This window comes from Alligator mississippiensis, chromosome 7 (genome assembly GCF_030867095.1).
Source record: "Alligator mississippiensis isolate rAllMis1 chromosome 7, rAllMis1, whole genome shotgun sequence".
Taxonomy (NCBI): Eukaryota; Metazoa; Chordata; order Crocodylia; family Alligatoridae; genus Alligator; species Alligator mississippiensis.
The window spans coordinates 39427616-39447439 of record NC_081830.1 but is presented as its reverse complement, the minus strand read 5'-3'; the positions used below and the strand labels follow the sequence as shown (position 1 = coordinate 39447439).

Below are 19824 nucleotides of genomic sequence, written 5' to 3'. Positions count from 1 at the left end.
AGGGGCCGGGAGAGGGACAAGGGGTGGGAGTTTCCTGTTGCAGCACTGCGGGCCACAGAAAATGGCTTGGTGGGCCGTATGTTGGACAAGCCTGCTCTAAAACTATGTAGGGTAGCCCAAGCTGTTGATTTTTGTCAAGAATTACAGTTAGGTGTATTTTTCTCTAGAGTAAATTTGTTCACTTCTTTCAAACGCTTAGCAACAATACGTATATTTCAGCTACATCTAACTGGTGTGATGGCAGCACAGTATGAGTGGAGAAGCTTTGTCTGAAGATTACAAACTAATATTAAACTTATGTGTCCTGTTTCATAGCAGAAATCAAATAAGATGTGCATAGGTAATTATTTTTGAAATTGGAGGGAATTTTTGAAATTGGAGGGAATTTAACCTGATCAGTTGGCTTCCTTTTGGTAAACAGATATTTTCCAGTTAATCTTCTCCAAAGTTGAAATTCAAGTTACTGCATGTATTCCATGGAAGATCTTGTCATCTAGTTAGTAAATAATATAGCTATTACAGTGAACTTGTTTTGCAAATATACTTGCTTCTCTATTACGGATGTAAAAGGTTAAATGGTATAAATATAATTACCATCTAACCATTTAATGTTTACCATTTACCTCCTGGCTCAGTGCTGCCTGTTGGCAGGGGAATGATTTCAACAGGGGCTGCCCAGGAGGTGGCATGGATCCAGACTGCAGCATTGCATGGCTGCTGCAGAAAGGAGGTAACTAGTTATCTGGGGGAGTGGAGGCAGGCAAAGTTGGTCGGCAGAGCCAACAGGGCTTAAATAGGAGTGAGCGCAGTGGCAGGTGCCACCACTATGGGTGGACAGATAAAGATTTTCTTGGCTGATACTGATAGCCAGTTATTAACCAGCCATATCAGCTGATACTGAACCAATAACCAGTTTACAGGAATGCAACTGGGCACCGTGGAGAGCAGCTTCCTGCAGGTAAGTCTATGCAGGAGAAGGGGCATGGGGTGGGGTGCAGATCGAGGCCCCCATGGTGAGGGAGGGAGTGTGGGGCAGAGCCTGGGGTTCGGAATGGGGGCACTGCCCAACCAGGGCAGTGAATGGGACCTGGGTTGGGGAGCAGGACAGAGCCACAGGCAACTTGTCCAGGGGATCAGTGTCCTGGCACTTAAGAATGGTGGTGGTGCTTAAACTAAAGCTTGTCAAATGAGCTTTAGTTCAAGCACTACCGCCACCATTTTTAAGCATAGGGACACTTTTAAGAGGAGCTGAGCTGGGGGCGGATGTGGGCTACCTGCTGTGGGCTCAAGGCTCTCTGCTCTGCTGCCTTTCCCTGCACCAGCTGCATGCCCCCTGCCCACCTGGCAGCAAAAGATGGGCAGGGGATGTGTGGCTGTGCAGGGCTTCCAAGGGAAAGGCAGCAGAATGGAGATCCCTGAGCCCACAGCAAGCAGCCTGCATCTGCCCCATGCACAAATATGGGGGGGGGCATATGCCCCCCCATGCCTCTCCTAGGTGGTACACACAGTGGCAGAAAGCTGCCCCGTCTCCCTGCGCCCCTGGATGAGCCACCTGCAGCTCCGTCCTGCTCCCTGCCCTGGCCCTGGGTCCCATTCACTGCCTCCTGGCCTACCCTCTGCCCCACTCCCTCCCTCACTGTGGGGACCATTATCTGCCCCCTCTCCCATGCCCCTTCCCTCCCCCACAGACTTACCTGCAGGGTGCTGCTCTGCATGCTACCTATCTGCATTCCTGGCCATGTGCATGCATGCAGTTGTGTGCATGCATGTGGCATTTGGGTCCCTGACTAGAAGGCTATTGTGTTTACTAGTGACATTATCAGCTACACTGGCCAAAAAAAGTCAGTAGCTGATAATGTTCATTTTCCTTGTATTGGTGCTGATCTGCGGGCGCCCCAAGCCATAAGTGGCATTTGCCTCCTGCCTGCCCACCCCCTGGACTCGGACAGCTGCTAGTCGACAAGGACCTGTGGTGGTTCTCCCTGCCCAGTGGTGTATGGCAGATGGATGTACTGCACAATATTGTGCCCAAGGCCATCCACCTGTGGGCTGAGTGCCCTCTGCTAGGAGCCGCATCACTGGGGCAAGCTCTCAGCCGAGTGGGAGGAGTATAGTGCTGGCTCAGCTGCTGGCTGCATCTGGACAGCGAAGGGTTGCTTTTTGATCAAATTGGAAGTCTTATGGATGTTTTGTTCAGTATTTTTGTGTTTAGGATGTGCTTGTTTGTGGAGACGTTCTTTCCCTTTGGAAAGGTGAATCTTGAATGGGTAGGAACATGTTAAAATTGTTGATATGTTTCTGGTGAAATAATCCTGAAATTTGTGGTATTAAAATCCTTGAATGTCTTCCTCATCCAATGCACCAAATGCCCTGATGGAAAATATGTGGGAGAGACCAGACAACAACTGCGCACCAGAATGAACGCACACCGGAAATCCATCAAAGACAGAAACACCCAATTACCGGTGGGGGCACATTTCTCACAGGAGGGCCACTCTCTCTCCAATCTCTTAGTCCTGATCCTCAAGGGAAACTTACACAACACTTCCCAGAGACAAGCCTATGAGCTCCATTTCATCAACCTGCTGGATACTAGAGATCAGGGACTAAACATAGACATTGGATTTTTGATACATTACAATCTGCCTGGCAACTGACTCCCCAGCCCAGCCCAGCCCCTGGCTTCTTTACTTTTCATTCCATCCAGGAAGAGCACACAGCAACTGCTGAATCTTCCTTAGCCTGACGAAGGGTTTTTGAACCCGAAAGCTTGCTTAATAACTATTCTCCAACCATTTGGGTTGGTTTAATAAAAGATATCAAATTCACCCAAGGAACCTTGTCTACCTATATCCTTAGACCAACACGGCTACAACCTAAACCCCTGAATGTCTTCCTGTCATTGCTATCCTTTTGGTTCCAGGGGCATTAATTGCAACAGTGTTACGTGCTGATACAGTTACATAGGGCCTTTGTTCATTTGGTTTGTTTTTGTTTTCTCCATAGTGTGAATAGACTCAAAAGTGTCCCTGGACAGTCAGATAGGTTTGGAGGCACAGTTTTGTTCTCTCCCTTAATCATGTGAATCCTCTTTACTGTGCATTCCTTCCTTTATTAAATCTCAGATGAGCAATAGGTTCCTTTAGTGGATTTTCTTCCTAGTGCAGCCTTCTCTGTTGAGAGGCTTTGCAGTCTGGCTTGGGGGATCTGCAATGATGCAGCTCCCCAGGCTTCTTCCTCAATATCTGGATGTGCATTTTGTTCACAGGACTCTCTGAAGGCTTTCTGTAGGACTTCTTGCTTTTTTTTTATCATTCCCTATGTTTTGATACTTGACTGGTTAGGAGGAAGGCCCTAAAGTCAGAATTTTAGGAGTGTGGGACCCTCTAAAGGCTGATTTGCAGTACATCATGTAGTTTCAGTGGAGCTTTTGTGGTAACCTTTAAGGATTCCTATTCTTGCATTCAGCTCCACACAAAAGTGGATTCCCTCCTCTTCTCCCTCTCCCCATTTTTTTCAGTGTCAGCTACATCATTTTTGGGGTCTCTTTCTTGTAGGTACTCCTTTGTTTGCTGCCAAGGATCACTGGGGGAATGGGAACACATTCAACAAAGCAGTAGCAGATCAGTTGCATTATGATCATCTTAATGGAGCCTAAATTATGATTGTTCCTGCACAGACAGATATCTTTCTTGAACCAAGAAAACTGCTAGCCAGTCAGAAACTTAGAGATTTTTAAGCTGGCTTGGTCATATATTCCTCTAATGATTTGTACTTCCCTCCAGTAAATAATGTTTTCTAGATGGGCATGAATTAGGTAGGCCTCATTGGGTATAGAATTAATTTTCCTTGAGATACTTCAATTATAAATGTCCATCCTTTTAAAAGCAATTTTAAAACATAAATCTATTCCTATCACAATTACAAGGTACCTGCCCCTTTGAACATTCTTCTCCCTTGAAAATGCCTCTTCAAGGGACAAGCCCAGTCTGGTTTCTTCAGACATAGATTCATAGATGTTAGGGTCAGAAGAGACCTCAGTAGGTCATCGAGTCCGACCCCCTGCCCTGGGCAGGAAAGAGTACTGGGATCAGATGACCCCAGCTAGTTGCGTGTCCAGTCTCAAGCACCTAGCTGGGCACCTAGCAGTCCTCTCAGTGTGGCATCTTGCAATCCTCCCACTTGTGGATGGGGTCTGAGAGATGTAATAGTTGATTTACTTTTCCTCAGCAGGCCAAATCAGAGTTAGCAGCTGCAAGAGACTTCCCTTTGAGAAATATAACGCTCAAGTAGGCATAATAACGTCACCAATTCTTCTTTAATTTTTAATTTATTTATTTGTGGGAGCATAACATTTAGAGTGGGGTTAGGGGGCCAAAATGGCAGATCTAACCGTTGGCTGGACTCCATTTGCCAGGAGCTCCTGCCCGCGTGGCTGGGGCTGTTTTCCATGGAGACCCCAGTAGCAGCCATGCTGTGATTGCACAAAGCTGGGATTTCCGTGGAGACTGGCCCCAGCAGTGCTGGGAGGGTGCGTGGCAGGATAAGAAGCTCTTCTGGAGCTGGGCTGGGATCTTTTGGCAGTGACAGCGTGGTCCAGAGCCAGGACAGAGTTGCAATCTGCAGCCTGCATGCCTTGGACAGGCATGTGCAGACAGCGGATTGCAGCTATGCCCTGGATCCTTGCAGTGGTGACAGCATGGTCTGAAGCCAGGGCACAGTGGTGATCTACTGCCTCCATACCCATGCCTGGGGCATGCAGGCTGCAGGTTGTTGCTATGCCCTGGCTCTGGACCCTGCTGTCACCACTGCAAGATACCAGCCTAGCTCTGGAGCAGCTCCCTGCCCTGCCTTGCATCCTGCCAGCAGGGGCAGTACTGGAGGGGTTTTGGTGGGCTATAGCCACCCCAAAATTCCCTGTAGCCACCCCTCCCAGCACCACTGCTGCCCTGCACAGGCAATGGCAGCCGAGCCTGCCCCACTGCCATCCTCAGCGTAGCTCCCCCAACCGGGAAGAGGCTGGTGCTGCTGCTGCTGCCTGCCAGTGCCAGTCTCCACAGAAACCCAGGCCCTTGCTGTCATAGCGGGGTGCTGCTGGGGTCTCCATTGAAACTGGCCCCAGCCATGTGGATAGGGGCTGTTGGGAAATGGAGTCCACTGCTGGCTGGCTTCAGCCCATGAGCCAGACATTGCCTACCCTGATTTAGAGGAAAAACAATAAGACTTGCATACTTAACTATGGACCTTAACATTCCCTTCAAAGCTTAAGAAAATCCAGCTAATTAACACCACTTTATGAAGTCTGTTCCTGAAACTTAATGTCCTTGACACCTTGTGGGTTGGTTGGTTTGTTTATTTTATCTTCTCTAGACCTCTTTGTTTCATTTTTCCCACTTGTAGGGCCTCACACATACCCAAGCTGGGGCCTTGGGCTCAGCATGATGAGCTGCAAAACTTCAAAGGCATTGTCACCTGTATAGTTAGTTGAATACTAGTTATTAAGTTAACTAAATATATTTTTGTCTTTCTCAGGAAGTAAGGTAGGTTTTTGCAGAAGTTAAACCAAGCTTTAGTTAAAGTGCCCCCACAACCATTTTGAAGTGCGAGAATGTTGATGCACAAGATGCTGCGGGCACTTTAATTAGAGTGGCTCTGGGAGCCACTTTAATAAATGCCCCCTCTACTCCCCTCCCTCAGCACGTGTAAAAATGCCCTGAAGTGCTGCTCTGCTGAACTTTCGGCATGTCTTTAGACTAACACAGCTAATTATCTCTGTACTCCTGGAAAGCAGAGACTGAAGTTTTTAATTTCTAAAATGAGGAATTTTCTACACTACCATAATTTTCCCTCTTTACTTGCATATGCTACTGCCATTTATTATAGTACAACACGGTCTTGCCACATGGGATATTAATTTGTTCAATTCCGATTTTGATTATTATAGCCAGATCAATAAATTGTATATCTCATATGTGGCTAAAACCAATCTCAACTTTGTAAGGATAGTAAGTTCTGTTAAGCATTTTATGCTAAGGTACGTCATAGTCTGGTTTTAAATCCAGATGGTATAGTTTTCATCTAATTTGCATAACATATGTCCTATGATTTCTTTTATACCTGAATCAAATCCTTAACTTCTATCCATCACTTTTTTTATGAGCTGTTTCAGTGCTTAATTGCAACTTGTTTCTGGTCTAGTTTTCTTTTCCAGCCATCAGTTCTGAGGCCTTTTCTGCTAGATTATTCAGTGGTCTTGTCTAAAATCTCTTACCCAGGTAGGTACTTTGTGGGCTGTAATGAAGCTACAATAAAACATTGTGTTTGTTAATCAAAGTAAATTAAACTTCCCATCTCTTACTGTAAATTTAGGTTTATCAGATTCCTGGTTGTTGCAGTTGCCTCCTGAAATTTTTTCGTCTTTCAATTCGATAGGAAATTGAAGCACAGAACAACTATAATAATTTGGCCAAGCTCAACATGTCTGTGGCAGACCTGAAGGTTATATTGAGGTTTGAGTCACAGATCAGTGTCATAACTACACAATCATGCTTTTAAGTTATCATTTCCTCTGATTGATCCTTTCAGAAACTGTGACATTTTTTACTTGTGCTCCAGAAAGAAAATAAAAAAATCTATCCTGCAAAGATTGGGGAGGGAGGTAGTTGTTTTCAGTATGCTCCTTATAGGTAAACAGCGACTGATCTATGTAAAGTCCTTGGACTTGGGAAACTGAGCTACTGCCAATAATGTGTTTCACCCTCTAGATTAGGGGTCAGCAACCTTTTAAAGGCCGCTGGCCAGATTGACCCGGGTCAGAGTTGGGCCAGCAGGTAAGCAGGCCAGTTCAAAGACCCAACCACTAAGGAAGAATGGTGTCGGGGCAGTGGGAAGTGGCAGTAGTGGGCACTTCCCTTATCCTTTCCCTGTGCCCATCGCCACCACTTTTCCTCATGCTGGCATGGGGAAGGCAAGTATTGCTGAAGTCCTGTGTCCACAGGCTATAGGTTGCCAACTGCTAGACAAATATTGGAAATGACCTAATTTTTAGGTTATAATGAACACAACTATTTGTCTTCAGGAAGTACAGTGGGGCTTGTTGGTGCCAATTTTGTATTTAACATACACTGTTGCTTTCCTAGGGATATTCATTAAAATATGTTGCACTTTGAAGTCCGTAGTGCATTCTTTCTGTTTGTAGATTCAGGTCTGTTCCACCACTCAACAGTGCAGGGGAAAATTAATGTTTATAAATGCTAAACTTCAGTTGAGTAAGGCTTACCTGAGGATTACATTTCTTGTACTTAAAAGAGAGAGATTCTGCATGGCAGCTAATGCTAAGTATTTAAAAGATGTGCATCCCCAGGTGCTACGGACAGTATACTTTACATAACTGTGAAAAGGCTTTTCCTTTGAAACCCCACCTTGGTTTTTTTTTAAATATGAAATCACCAAACGATTTGTAAATATAACTACGTTCTCCACTTTCAGATCCTCAGTCAGATCAGACCAGCTCTTTCTGTCTAAATTGGAGAAAAGGGTGCACTACAGAAAGTGCATCTAGTTGATGCTTAACTTTTTTTCACGGCTTGAAAAAAGAAACCTTCTAAACGGATTGAAAAGCCACATAATTCATCTTTTGAGAGATGAAGTTCTCTTCACAATTTTTCTCAGACAGAAGAAATAAGATTCCCAAGCAGGGTGGGGGATCAATTTGTGGTCTAGGAAATTTTCTTCCCCAAGGATTTCATAGAAGTTTAAAGGGGGAAAAAAAAAGGAGTGGAGGAGGAGGGAAGGGGAGTAGACTTTAGCCACTAAACCAGAGGTAAAATAGCTACAGGCAAATACTTTTTCCAGATATCAAAGAGAGAGAGAGCTCGTAGGCAGTACAATAACAGAAAATGTAATAAAAGGAGAATAAGGTGAACACAATTAATTTAGCCCTAGTTTGTACTAAAACAAGAATTTGCCAGTATAGCAGTTTCTGCCAGGGAAGGAATGCTTTTATGATATGTATTGCTCAACCTTTTTAGACTCAAGGCACCCTTCAGAAAATGCCAGCTATTAGCTTTCACTTGTTTGTTGAGTATGGAAGCATAATAGAACGGTTTTGCTATTTCAAAACTCTGACCACAACAACTCAGAATGTTTTTGATACTGTGGATTTCTATTTGAAATTTTTGGGTGTATCTTATGAATCATGTAGGTGTTTGTGCACCTAATACTATGTGATACCCGGTGGCACCCTTAAAAGGATATGGCACCCTTGTGTGCCACAGGACCCAGTTGAAAATCTCTGTTATCCCATGTCAGTTCCCTGAACAAAAATAGCTATGAATAGTTAAAGTACTTCTTGCTAGTATAATTATGTCTATATTAGGGCTTTTGCCTGCATAAAACTGTAAAACTAAAATGGTACTCCCAGCTGATATTACTGTATTAACAGAAATTTTTGGTGTCGCCCAGTCTTTAGAAACATGGGAAAAATGCAAGGGACAAAGTAAAAAGGAATTCTTTAATATGTGTTGGAGTCTTCATCCACGCTTCTAAATGTTAACTGGTGTGAGTTTCATGCAATACTATTGAACTTGTGATGCACAGAATAGTGGGGCCTGTCTTTGCCCATTTCCTCCTTCCCCCAAAGTTTCTCAAACATTGAGCAAGAAACTTCATAACCATAAAGAAAACAATGGATTTACCCTTAAGAAAACCCTTAAGGGATGTGCTTTTATCTTTACATTTTGTTTATAAGCTGCACAGGTTAGGGAAAGTTGTCCTTTGAACAGTGCCAGTTATTCTGGTGGTCATGGTCCATAATTAAGGTTCCCAAGTACAATGCATTGCAAGTAATTAATAGCAATTCCACTGCATCTGCTACACTATAGAGCTTCTGCTTGAAACGTTCCCATTTCACATGTCTAGTTTCCAGCAACAAATATGGAGCCTATTAAAATGGGATTTTGCAGGCCATCTTTTCCCTTCCATCCTAATGGTGTTCTAGATGTTAGCTAGGAGGAATGTTTACTTGTTGGCAATGATAGCATTTCATGAGGAATATTTTGAGACTTTGCAGAAGCCACATTAAAAATAATGTAATACATTTTTTCAGAAGTTAGGATTTGTGTCCATGTTAATATTTATAATTGTTTTTAATATCATGTATGTTTAAACAATTCTACTGACTGATGCAAAAAACTGTGAGCACTTGTTTTGGTTTGAGTGGATTAATTTAATTTAGTTTATTGGTTTAAGATTAGCGATTTTGGGCCAAGTGTACTGGCCTTTGGGACATATTACAAGATACATCTATTTATACTGTAACAGCTGTATTAAAAGAAAATTACTAAGATTTCAGAGTTGATTACTCAAGGTCTTTTCAACCTGAATAATTTATTTATAAAGGATGTGAATTATGACATGACAACTGTATGAGTACACTTTTCAATAATGTTCTTCTAACATTGTTTTTGGCTTGTGTGTGTTCAACAAAGTAAGCTGAAAAAACTGTTCATAACTGTCATCATACTGATGCTCTTACCAGTTATTAACAGGGCTGGTACCTTTAGATGCACTTCATGGATCTCTGTCAGTTGAGCTAATAGAGTTTTTGATAACCTGTCGTTGCCATCATCCTCAATGAACCACCACTAAGGAGGGACAAACACATTCCTTGCTAGTGACACCAGAGGAACAGTAAGACTTTATCTTGGGTTCTGTTCCAGGCTCTTGGAATGAAGTTCACATAAACCTTCCTGTCTACTTCTTCCCCACCTTGGTTCCTTCTGCCCTACTACTTCTAACCTGTTCTCATCCTTCCTCGTGTCAGGCTCCACTTCACTGTACCTCTAGGCTTCTCATCTGAATCTCCTTGCCCAAATTCCTCGAATCTCCCCTTCCTGGCTTTTTGCTTGAATCTGTGTCTTCAATTTGTCCCCCAAAAAGCAGCCTATAGCAGACTGACAATACTTAAGTTCTACAGCTCAAATGATAAGTAACTCAGAACAAGATCTCACAGTAAAGGTTAAGCAACCTCAGAATGTGGTGCTATAGCTATTAGGGGTGCACTGATAGATATTTTTCGGGCCGATACCGATAGACAATTTTTAAGGAGCCATATTGGCCGATACTGATATGATTGCCGATTTTGTGGCTGGGCAATGTGGAGACCAGCATCTGGCTGGTAAATCTGTTGTCAGAGAAGGAGTGAGGGAAGGGGTGTGGGGTGGGGAGCAGATTGAGGCCCCAGCAGTGTGGGGGGGAGTGGGGCTGGGGCTGGGACAGGCTCTGCACAGATGGGGTAGGGCACAGGACAAAGCCACGAGTGGCTTATTTGGGGGACGTGGGTAGGGGTGGCAGGTCCCGCTGCTATGTGCACCCTGGGGGAAGCACGGGGAGGGTGAGCATGTGCCCCCAGATCTGCATGTGGGGTGAGGGTGGGCTGCCACTGTGGGCTGGGGTTGCACTGGGCTCTTCCCAGTGGGGGGGCTGGACTGCACCTGGGGTGGGCAGCGGTGGTGCTGGGAGGGGCAGGGGGTGCTGCAGTCGCCCCAAAATTTGCCATAGCTCCCGCAGCTCCCTCTGCCCGTGCTGCCACCACCCCACCTTGAGTGCAGCCCTGGCCCAGCCCTCACCAGGAAGAGCCGGACGTAACCCCAGCCTGCAATGGCAGCCCACCCTGCCCTGTGCACAGATCTGGAGGGGGGGGCACATGCCCCCATGAACTCCTGGGATGCATGCAGCGGCTGGAGCTGCCTGCCAGATGAACTGCTTGCAGCTCTATCCCGTGCCCTGCCCCATCCTGCCTGTGCAGCGCCTTCCTTTGCCCCAGCCCCACTCCCTCCCTCGCTGTGGGCCCCTTGATCTGCCCACCCCTTCACCTACAACAAACTAACCAGCTGGATCCAGCTGCTCTCCACACTGCCATGGTGTGCTCCTGGTCAGCTACACCAGCCAAAAAGGCTGATTGCTGGTGCTTTCAGTTTTCCTTATATCAGTGCCAATCCAATATGGAACCGATGTATCAGTGCACCTCTAATAACCGTCTTATCTATAATAGTACAGGACATACTTTACTCTTGATCTTTGTGCACATAGATTATTGCTACTTGTGCTATGTGTGGATCGAGAGGTATATTATATATAACCTGATCTGTAGACTATAATTAAAAATTATATTTGATCCTCTCAAAAAAGAAGAATGAAGGGAAAGAAAAATCACATACCTGCTTTATATAACATGCTGAAAATCTGGTGTTTTTTGTCTACTTCTGATGCATCCTTAAGAGTTTGAACAAGTGTTCATTTCAAACAGTGGCTCAATTCAGCCCTTAATACAGAATTATTACAAACCCCACCATTAGACCAGCTGGTTTTGATTTTCCCTAGGTATCTTTGGTCTTCTCTAAACCAAATCAGGATAGGACATGGCATGTGGATTTCTGTTATGCTGAAGGGGCTGGACTAGCTTACCAAACTGCAACTGTGGCACGCCTTTTGAGACTTAGAACCACATCACCTCTGAATGCCCTCTCCATGCATTTAATGGGACTCTCTTGGATCTGCATAATACTACATCTGAGGCTATCAGCTGGCTGCAACAATTTGGACATAAAATTGTGAATGTTTTTCCTTGCTTTGTGATCATTGTGTCATTATACACTAAAAAAAAAAAAAAAGAGTGGAAATTTCTAGGAAAGTTCCAATTTTCCACAGCTAGAAATATTTATTGGAGAGGGAGCAGTACAGGTGTCCCCACTCTGGGAAGGGCATGGGAGCAGTGGCTGCTCAACTCCTTCCTTTTCCCCAATCTGGCGACTGGACGGAGACCAGAACCAGAGGAGTCCTCAGTCTGAAGAATTGGCAGAGGTGTTGTCTCACTCTCCTCCTAGACTGGTCCCAAAAGGGAGTGGAGCAGCTATTGTTGCTCCCAGCCTCCTCTTCAGACCAGGGATTCCCTAGTATGGAGAAGGGGTGGGGGATTTCCTCAGTGTTTTACTCTTCCTGTATGTCAGAAAGGAAGGGCAGTGGAGCAGCAGGTCAATGCCCCCCTCCCCCCCCCCCCCTTGCTCCCAGGTCCCCAGAGTGGGGAGTCCCTAGTCTGACAAAGTACAAGGAACATTGCCCTACTGCTCTACTACCTGCCCAGACTGGACCAGCAGAGCAAAGTGGTCTGGGGAGTGGAGCAGAGGGAGCAGTTGGGTAAACCCCTCGCCTGATCCCCAGGCTGGGGACTTCTGGTCTGGGGAGTGGGCAAGGAGTGGCAGGCAGCAGCTCTCTTCCCCACCCAGATCAGACTGGGAGGAATTGGGAGCAATGGTACCATTCTCTCCCCCAATCCCCCTCCTCCATTCCCCAGACTGGATAGTCACTGGTCTGGGTGAAGCCCAGTAAGTATTGGGGGGGGGGGGGGGGTGTTTCCATTCCAGGGAATTACAGACCTGTTAGCCTCACCTCAATTGTCCAGGCTATGCTATACCCCTTGCTGTCACCAACCCATGATCCTGGCCCTGGCTGCCTGTTCTGCTCCCAGATGCCCTTCCTTGCCTGCCTGCATTCCCATCCTGTCTGCCTAGCTGTGTACACCCTGCCCACGGGGGTCCTGGGATGGTCTCCATGGAGACCCTGCCCACTCCATCCAGCACCCTCATGGGTGGGTTGGGGGGTGGACTGGCAGTGGCAGCTTGGAAGTGTCACTTCTGTGGGGTCTGCCAGGAAGCCAAGTCTGGCTGCCATGCCACCCCCACCTTGTCACATGCCTGGGGGTGGTGGGACTGGCTGCATACACCAGGGCCCTGGCTGCCCTCTGTGCCTGGGCTAAGTGGACCAAGGAACCCACCAGGAGCCAGATAAAATTCCTTGGTCCCATGAATATAGCCCTAGTCTAAAGTGTAATGCAGCCTCTAAAAATGCAAATGTGGTCTTGGGATGCATCAGTAGAAGCACTAGATGCAAGACAAAGGTGGTGATAGTACTTCTCTGATCTGCACTGGTTAGGCTTCACCTATGGTATTGTATGCAGTTTTGGGCTCCACATTTTAAAAAGGGTATGCAGAAGTTGGAGAGGGTCTAGAAGTGGATGATAAAAATGATAGAGATTGGAAGGCAAGTCATGCAAGAAGAGGTCGTAGAACTAGGCATTCAGCTTGTGGAAAAGGTGCTTGAGAAGATGACACAATGGTAGTCTTCAAATGCTTGAGGGGCTACCATAAAGAAGAGGAAAAACACCTTTCCTTTCTTACTGTACAAAGTAGGATGTAGACTGATGGCTTTAAGTTGCATCAAGGTAGGCTTAAATTTGAATATCAGGAAAAGCGTTTTCATTGTTTAGAACAGTGAGAGTATAATAGATGACTAGGGAAGCTGTGGACTCTCCGGTTGGATAGCCAATGGTCAGGGATGATCTAGGTCAGGGGTCAGCAACCCCCTGGCGTGCATGCCAGAGCGTGGCACATGAAGGCCTTTTGCTTGGTATGCGTGCCTTGGGGCAGATGGCAGGGGAGCTGCAAGGAGACTAATACTTACTGTGGCAGTGCAGTCCCAGCCCCTTCCCCAGCATTCAGCCACTGTGCGTTTACCCACCACCAGCAATGAGCCAGGCTGGGCCTCTGCAGATGCCAGTACAGCTGCTTGCAGCTTCCCAGTTGCCTGCTTTGAAAGCCCCGGGCTCTGTGGCAGGCAGCAGGGGCCTGCCCAGAGCCCAGGTTGGTTGTGGCAGGCAATCAGGAAGCTGAAAGCAGCTGCACTGGGGTCTACAGAGCCCTGATTCATTTATGGCAGTGGGTGAATACATGCCTCAAGGTGAACAGTGGGGAAGGGGCCAGGACTGCGCTGCCACAACAAGGAGTTAAACCCTTGTAGCTTCCCCACCATCTGCCCTTGGCACGCCAATATCTTAAAAGTCAAGTTTGCAGGCGTTTTGGGCATTCTGCTCTAAAACACTTGCTGACCCCTGATCTAGGCATAGCTATGCCTGTGTTCTAATGTGGGTATTTCCCATGTTTCTGGGTTTTGCTGGGTGCTGCATGGAGCTGGGAGGGAATTTGCCATCCTTATCCTCCCCTGCTCTGCCCTTCCCACATGCTACATACGTCAGGGTTTTTTTGTTTCTTTTTTTTTTTTTAAAGCCTTTCTCAGAGGCATTGGGTGTTGGTTGTAGCCAAGCCTTGGGATTTTGCCTGGAGCATGCCAATGTTCTGGAAATTCCTGGCTAGAGGGTCTTGTCCCTCCACTTAGGGTCAGACGATTGCCATATTTGGGGTCAGGAAGGAATTTTATCCATGGTGAGATTGGTATGGACTGTGAGGCTTTTGGCCTTCTCTAGCAGGAGACGCGGCCCTCTTCCTGGGAGAGCAGGCTAATGGGTGCTGTGGTTCTCCTGGTTTACCTATGGCAGGTTAGGGTGTTAAGTCTGGTGCTGTGCCAGGGTTAACTGTAGTTTTGCTAAAGAGGTCTAACAGTGCATTTGTATAGGTTGGTTTGGATAGGGATGATCCTGCCTCGGGCAGTTGGGTGGACTAGATGATCTGTGGAGTTCCCTTCCAATCCTGTTTATCTATGATTCTGTGATTCCTTTCCCATGTCGGTCTGGGAGGGGAATGGTGTAGCATACAGGAGTTCATTCTTGTGAGAGAGTGTTTCACAGGGGAGATTTTCTAAATTTCAACCTGGAAGATGTTTCTTTCAGAGGGGGCAGGTTTCCCCTGGGAGAAATTGGATGAAAGCTTGCATGTTTGTAATTTCTGCCAGGAGAGGGGCGATTCTCCTGGTAGAAATGTAATGTCTATTAGAGGTGCTCCAATACATCGGTTCATACCATATTGGCACTGATTAAAAGTAAAATTGACATTATTGGCAATTGGCTTTTTTTGGCTTATGTGACGGATAATGACTGACTCAAATGCTACATGCACGCATGCAGCCCAGCAGCTTGGAGAGCAGCATCTATCTGGTAAGTCTGTGGGGGAGAAGGGGTGCAGGGGGGAAGATTGAGGTGCCTGCAATGAGGGAAGGAGTGGGGGTGTGGCTGGGGCAGGTGCTGCACTGTTTGGGCGGGGGTGGGGGCCGTGGGACGGAGCCCCGAGTGTCTCATCTGGGAGGGCTTGCCGGGGGGGCGGTTCCTGCTGCTGGTGCGCGGGCAAGAGTGGGCTGCTGCTGTGGACTGGGACTGGGAGCAGCTCTGGGCCTTTCCTGGTGGTTGGGCTGGGTCGGGGCTACCTTCAGGGTGGGCGGCGGCAGTGCTGGGAATGGGGTTTATGGGGTGGGCTGCAGCCACCCCAAAATTTGCCATAGACCCCCCCTCCCCTTAGTCCCCTTTCCCAGTGTCGCTGCCTTCGCCATGCACAGTCCCAGCCTGCAGTGGCAGCTCGCCCTCACTCCGCACACAGATCCGGGGGCATATGCCCCTTCGTGCCTCCCCCAAGGTGCACCGAGTGGTGGAAACTGTCCCCCCACCTCCCTGTGTCCCCAGACAGACTGCCTGTGGCTCTTTCCCACACTCCGCCGCACACTGGCTGGGCAATGCCTGCCCCACCCCTACTCCCTCACTGCGGGGGCCTCAATCTGCTGCCCCCCCCCCCCCACATGCCCCTTCTCCCCCACAGATTTACCAGCTGGATGCTGCTCTTCAAGCTGCCAGGCTGCATATCAGCAATCGGATTGGTATTGGCCCAAAAAATCTTTCAGTGCACCCCCTAATTTTTGTGTTGGGGGCTGATGACGTGGCTTGCAGACTGGATCTGGCCCTTGACACCACAGGGCTTTGCCTGTACCCATGTCCATGTTCATGCTGGGTTTGAGCAGAGGAGATGCACCAGGGCCAGGGAGCTGGCAGTGGTGCCTGTTCTGCTACAGTTTTTCCCTGTGCACCCCCTCTTCCCAGGTTGTAGTAGTAGTGTGGAAGCAGCTTCCAGCTCTCACGCAACACCCTTCCAGCTGGAAGCTGTACTTGTACTGCTGTTGGGGAGCAGGGAGGCTGGGAGAACAGTGGCAGTACAGGTATAGCTCCCAGCTGTGTGGTTCCAGTCAGGGTGCAGGGAAAGCCCCCCTGCCACCCCTGCACCCCAAAAGCCACCCAGCCTGCATTGGACCAGAGCTGGGTTGTTCCGGCCTCTGGCCTAAAGCTCTGTTTCCAGCTGTTCTATTGGTAACAGGTAAGGTTTTTGATGCTCTCTGCATTTGTTGTAAATGTAATGTGAAGTTAACCTTTTAACTGATGTTAGATTATCCTGCTGCTTAGCTTGAGGAAACTCCTACCAAAATATAAGTAGGATACCGACTGCTTAGAAAATTAGGTAACCAGTATTTACCTGAAAAAGGCTGTTCTGTCACTTAGAAGTTAATTCTCCAGAGAGCTATTGTTTCAGCATTTGACCACTGATCAGAACAAGAAACCTTATCTTGTTTTTCTAAAATTTGTTTGTGTATACTTAGAAAATTTGCCAGTTAGAATACTAATACCTATACAGCTAAAATAGAGATGTTGTGGATGTTATGATATCATGTATGTAAAATGAGCAATTGGATATATAACTATTTGAGAGAAGTTCACGAGTAATTATTTTTATACAGAAAACAAGCAGATATTTTCATAAATTTGTTAACATCTGTAGCCATGTAGGTGAGGAACATCTAGTAAAGTAAAAGTAGTGAAGATATGGGTAATGGATTTAATATGTAGGAAGTAAGAAAAACAATTGGAATACTAAACAGCAAGAAGACAGTGGATTAGGAAGAGACCAGATGTGGCAGTGAAGTGCTAAAGTTTAACTGCGATTTCGAGTGAGAGGGGTAAGGTAGTTTAAGAGGTAGGTAAAGGAAGGATTTCAGTACATATACCTACATTTCACTTTCCTAGATACAGTTAGGAACTTCCCTAACTTGCAGTGAGACTAAGCAATTTCACGACCAAGTCAGTGCACAGAGCTGATTTTGCAGCCATTTCACAGTGGCTCCTTCCCTTGGTGCTGATTGGCCAACAGGCTCCAGGGAAGGAGGGATTTTGGGGCAGCCACCATCTTGACTGCTGGCTGCCCTTTGAGCAGCCTTGCCCCTTCAGTGCTGATTGGCAGAGAGGCACAAGGGGGCTACTGTCCTTCTTGTTGCCCTGGCAGCCAGCAACTTCCCCTCCCAGGTGGTCTGCGAGGCTGGGCTTCAGTGGCACCAAGGACCGCTGGCTCCTACTGGGGAAGCTAATATTTTATTTTCATTAAGTTTATTATTATATTTATTTATTATTTAGCTTTATTTTCTAGGAGCTTGTGGCCAATGCCACTTTTTGCAGAGATCACTGTTTTTCATGGCTTCCATGAAAATCGCAAAACCACGGTTTAAATAGGTCCCTAGATATAGTCCAAGCTAGTCTTATCTTAATGATAATTATATGTCAAGCAATTATTAATGAAAGTCATTGATTTAAGCCATATACTCCTCACTGGTTTTGGGAACATCTAGTCCAGTCTGTGTTCCATTTCATTTCTAATGTTTTATTGAGCCATATTTGTAATTGCAGGGTTTTCTTTTTCACTGTTAGCTTTCCATTCAGAAAACAGTTGCAGGCTTGGAGTATTTCTGCAAACAGGCTGTTTTCTTTGAGTAAATATATGTAGATTTTTTAAGACATGACTGATTTTTAAATGTTTGGGCAACCCCAAAAAGCATGTGCTTCCTCTTTAATCACATTCTAGTTGTTATAAGTTAGGATTTGAAGTTCTTTTTTCCTCAACTCTTATAGAGTTGAAGTGTAGGGTTGGTTTGTACTAGACTTCTATCCATAACGGTGAAGTGTAGTGGCTTGTGCATCTTGGATCTCTGAAACTCAGTCCATGCTTCCTTTTGGGTACTGTGATTATTATACAAAAAAATCTTTGTGGCTGCTTCTGCTTCATATTCATTTCCTCAGTTGGTCCTGCTCCTGGTCTACAGTGGGGTATAGCTGTAGATTTTTATAAAAATGTGACTTTTGAAGTGCATACTGCTGAGTTTAAAAGTTTAAAAATCTGTAAGAGCTGACTCACCTGGGTTAGTTTCTTCTGTGTGCGTTTGTAGAGTCGGACAAGATGCTGGGAGCGTATTTGGAATATCAGAAATGCCTACTAGATGAGATGAGGAACTTTGACATTCCCCCTCTCATTTCAAAGTACTTAAAGGTGACTTTAGCCATTCTCTGGTTTGAATTTGTTTTAGTCTTAAATTGAGCAGACCAGTATTGATTGACCTTTTCTTTATACATCCAGGTTTTATGGTATTTAACGGTTAGCTGCTTGGATATTTTAGGTAGTATGTCTGATGTCCTAAAGAAGTCTGTTGGCTGCTGTGTTGTAGAAACTTGCTGTTTTGATTCTTTCGGAAGGAGGAAGGCCTAGAAATCCTCTTTGTTTTTGTGTTGCTTTCATTAGGCGTATCCCAATATTACCATTCAGTTCTGCTCTAACATGCAACTGTATAAATGCCACCCTCTTCTGCAACTGGCCCTTGTCTATATTTAGTTGTCTGCTTAATTTGAAAATATGTACATTTTATTTTTTTTAAACTTGCAACACCAGTACAACTACAGTATAAGTAGAGTTCAGCTTGGTACTTCAGGCTCTCTTCCCCCTCCCCCCATGAAGCACTTCTGAATTGTTAGTCATAGTAAAGGTTATTAGGTCCTTAGTTAAAATTTTGTTTGTGTGTTTGGGAGTCCTTTGCAAAACGTTCAGGTGCTACTTTTTTTTTTTTAAGGGAAAAAATCAGTCCCAGCAGTTATCCTATAACGGGGAGCAACTGTGCTGCAGTAACCCAAAATGTTTGCATTGCAATGGAGTGTTTAGGAGGGAGGAGGTCCTCCACTAAGAACAAACGTAAGTTTTACAGCAGCTGATACCTTCTAATTGTTATATCCGCGTGAGCCTGTATGGGTAAGACAAGGGTGGGCAAACTTGTGGTAGGCATGCTACAAGTTAAACCTCTGCCCCTTTCCCAAGTGCTGCTCTGCTGACTCCCACTCCTGTGAGATGTATCTGATAGAGGGCACTTGAATAGAGACAGTGAGGCTAAAGCATCTAACCATGGAGAGTGGAGTTGAGGCAGGACACTGCTGAGAGAGAAATGTCAGCCCTGCAGTTTTATGGAGAGTGAGGATACAAAGCCTGAATTGCATGCTGCGTGCAGAGCCAGGAAAGGTTAACCTGACTCTTGGCAGTGACACCTGACACCTGTCTAGCAGTATCCTTTCTTTTTTCTTCTCCATGGCTGGAGGTGCCAGCCCTCGTGCCCCCATTTTGGTGCCTCCCTTTTACTGAGTGCTTGTGTGCTACACACAGCTTCTGCCTGTGCTGTTTGTCATATGTATGACACAGTTTGGCCACCCCAGGGTAAAAGTTGGCCAAATGGTTCTAACTTTTTGACCCTGAATGAAGCAGGGTTAAAGTTGGAGCAGTTTTCTTACACTTGAATAGCTACATAATTAATAGCTTGCATTGAATTACTATCAAAGGATACCCATTCAGTTAAGTCTGTCTATACACTTTGTAGGGAGATGTTCTTAAGTGTTGAAAATCCAAGCAGAATTCTGGAATTTGATATTTGTCATGTGAAATTAAGTCTTGAAGTTGGTTAATTCTGTTTATTCTAGTAAATGCTCTTCCAACTTCAAAGGGACACTAATCATTTGTATCATAAAACATTTTCTCAGTCTTACAGAAAATATTTGAGAATGTTAAAACTCTAACTATTCAGAGTTAATATAGTTTATCCAATATGAGAAACTTGCAAATAGAAAGGAATGAAAATTATTAAAGATTCACTCTCTGGTTCTGAATACTGCATTGCTCAGTTTGCTGATATTAGTGG

At 45.8% G+C, this 19824-nt stretch overlaps 1 protein-coding gene across 9 annotated transcripts in view; it reads left to right on the top strand.

The window, feature by feature from the left end:
- Positions 1–19824, top strand: part of WDR33 (WD repeat domain 33) — a 116900-nt gene that overhangs the window by 14286 nt on the left and 82790 nt on the right. The window contains exon 2 of one of the 9 annotated variants that reach the window (XM_059730891.1): positions 18715–18833. The exons of the other annotated variants lie outside the window; for them this stretch is intronic. The gene's annotated coding sequence lies outside the window, so the exon portion shown is untranslated. The remainder of the gene's footprint in view (positions 1–18714; positions 18834–19824) is intronic. 9 annotated transcript variants of the gene reach the window in all.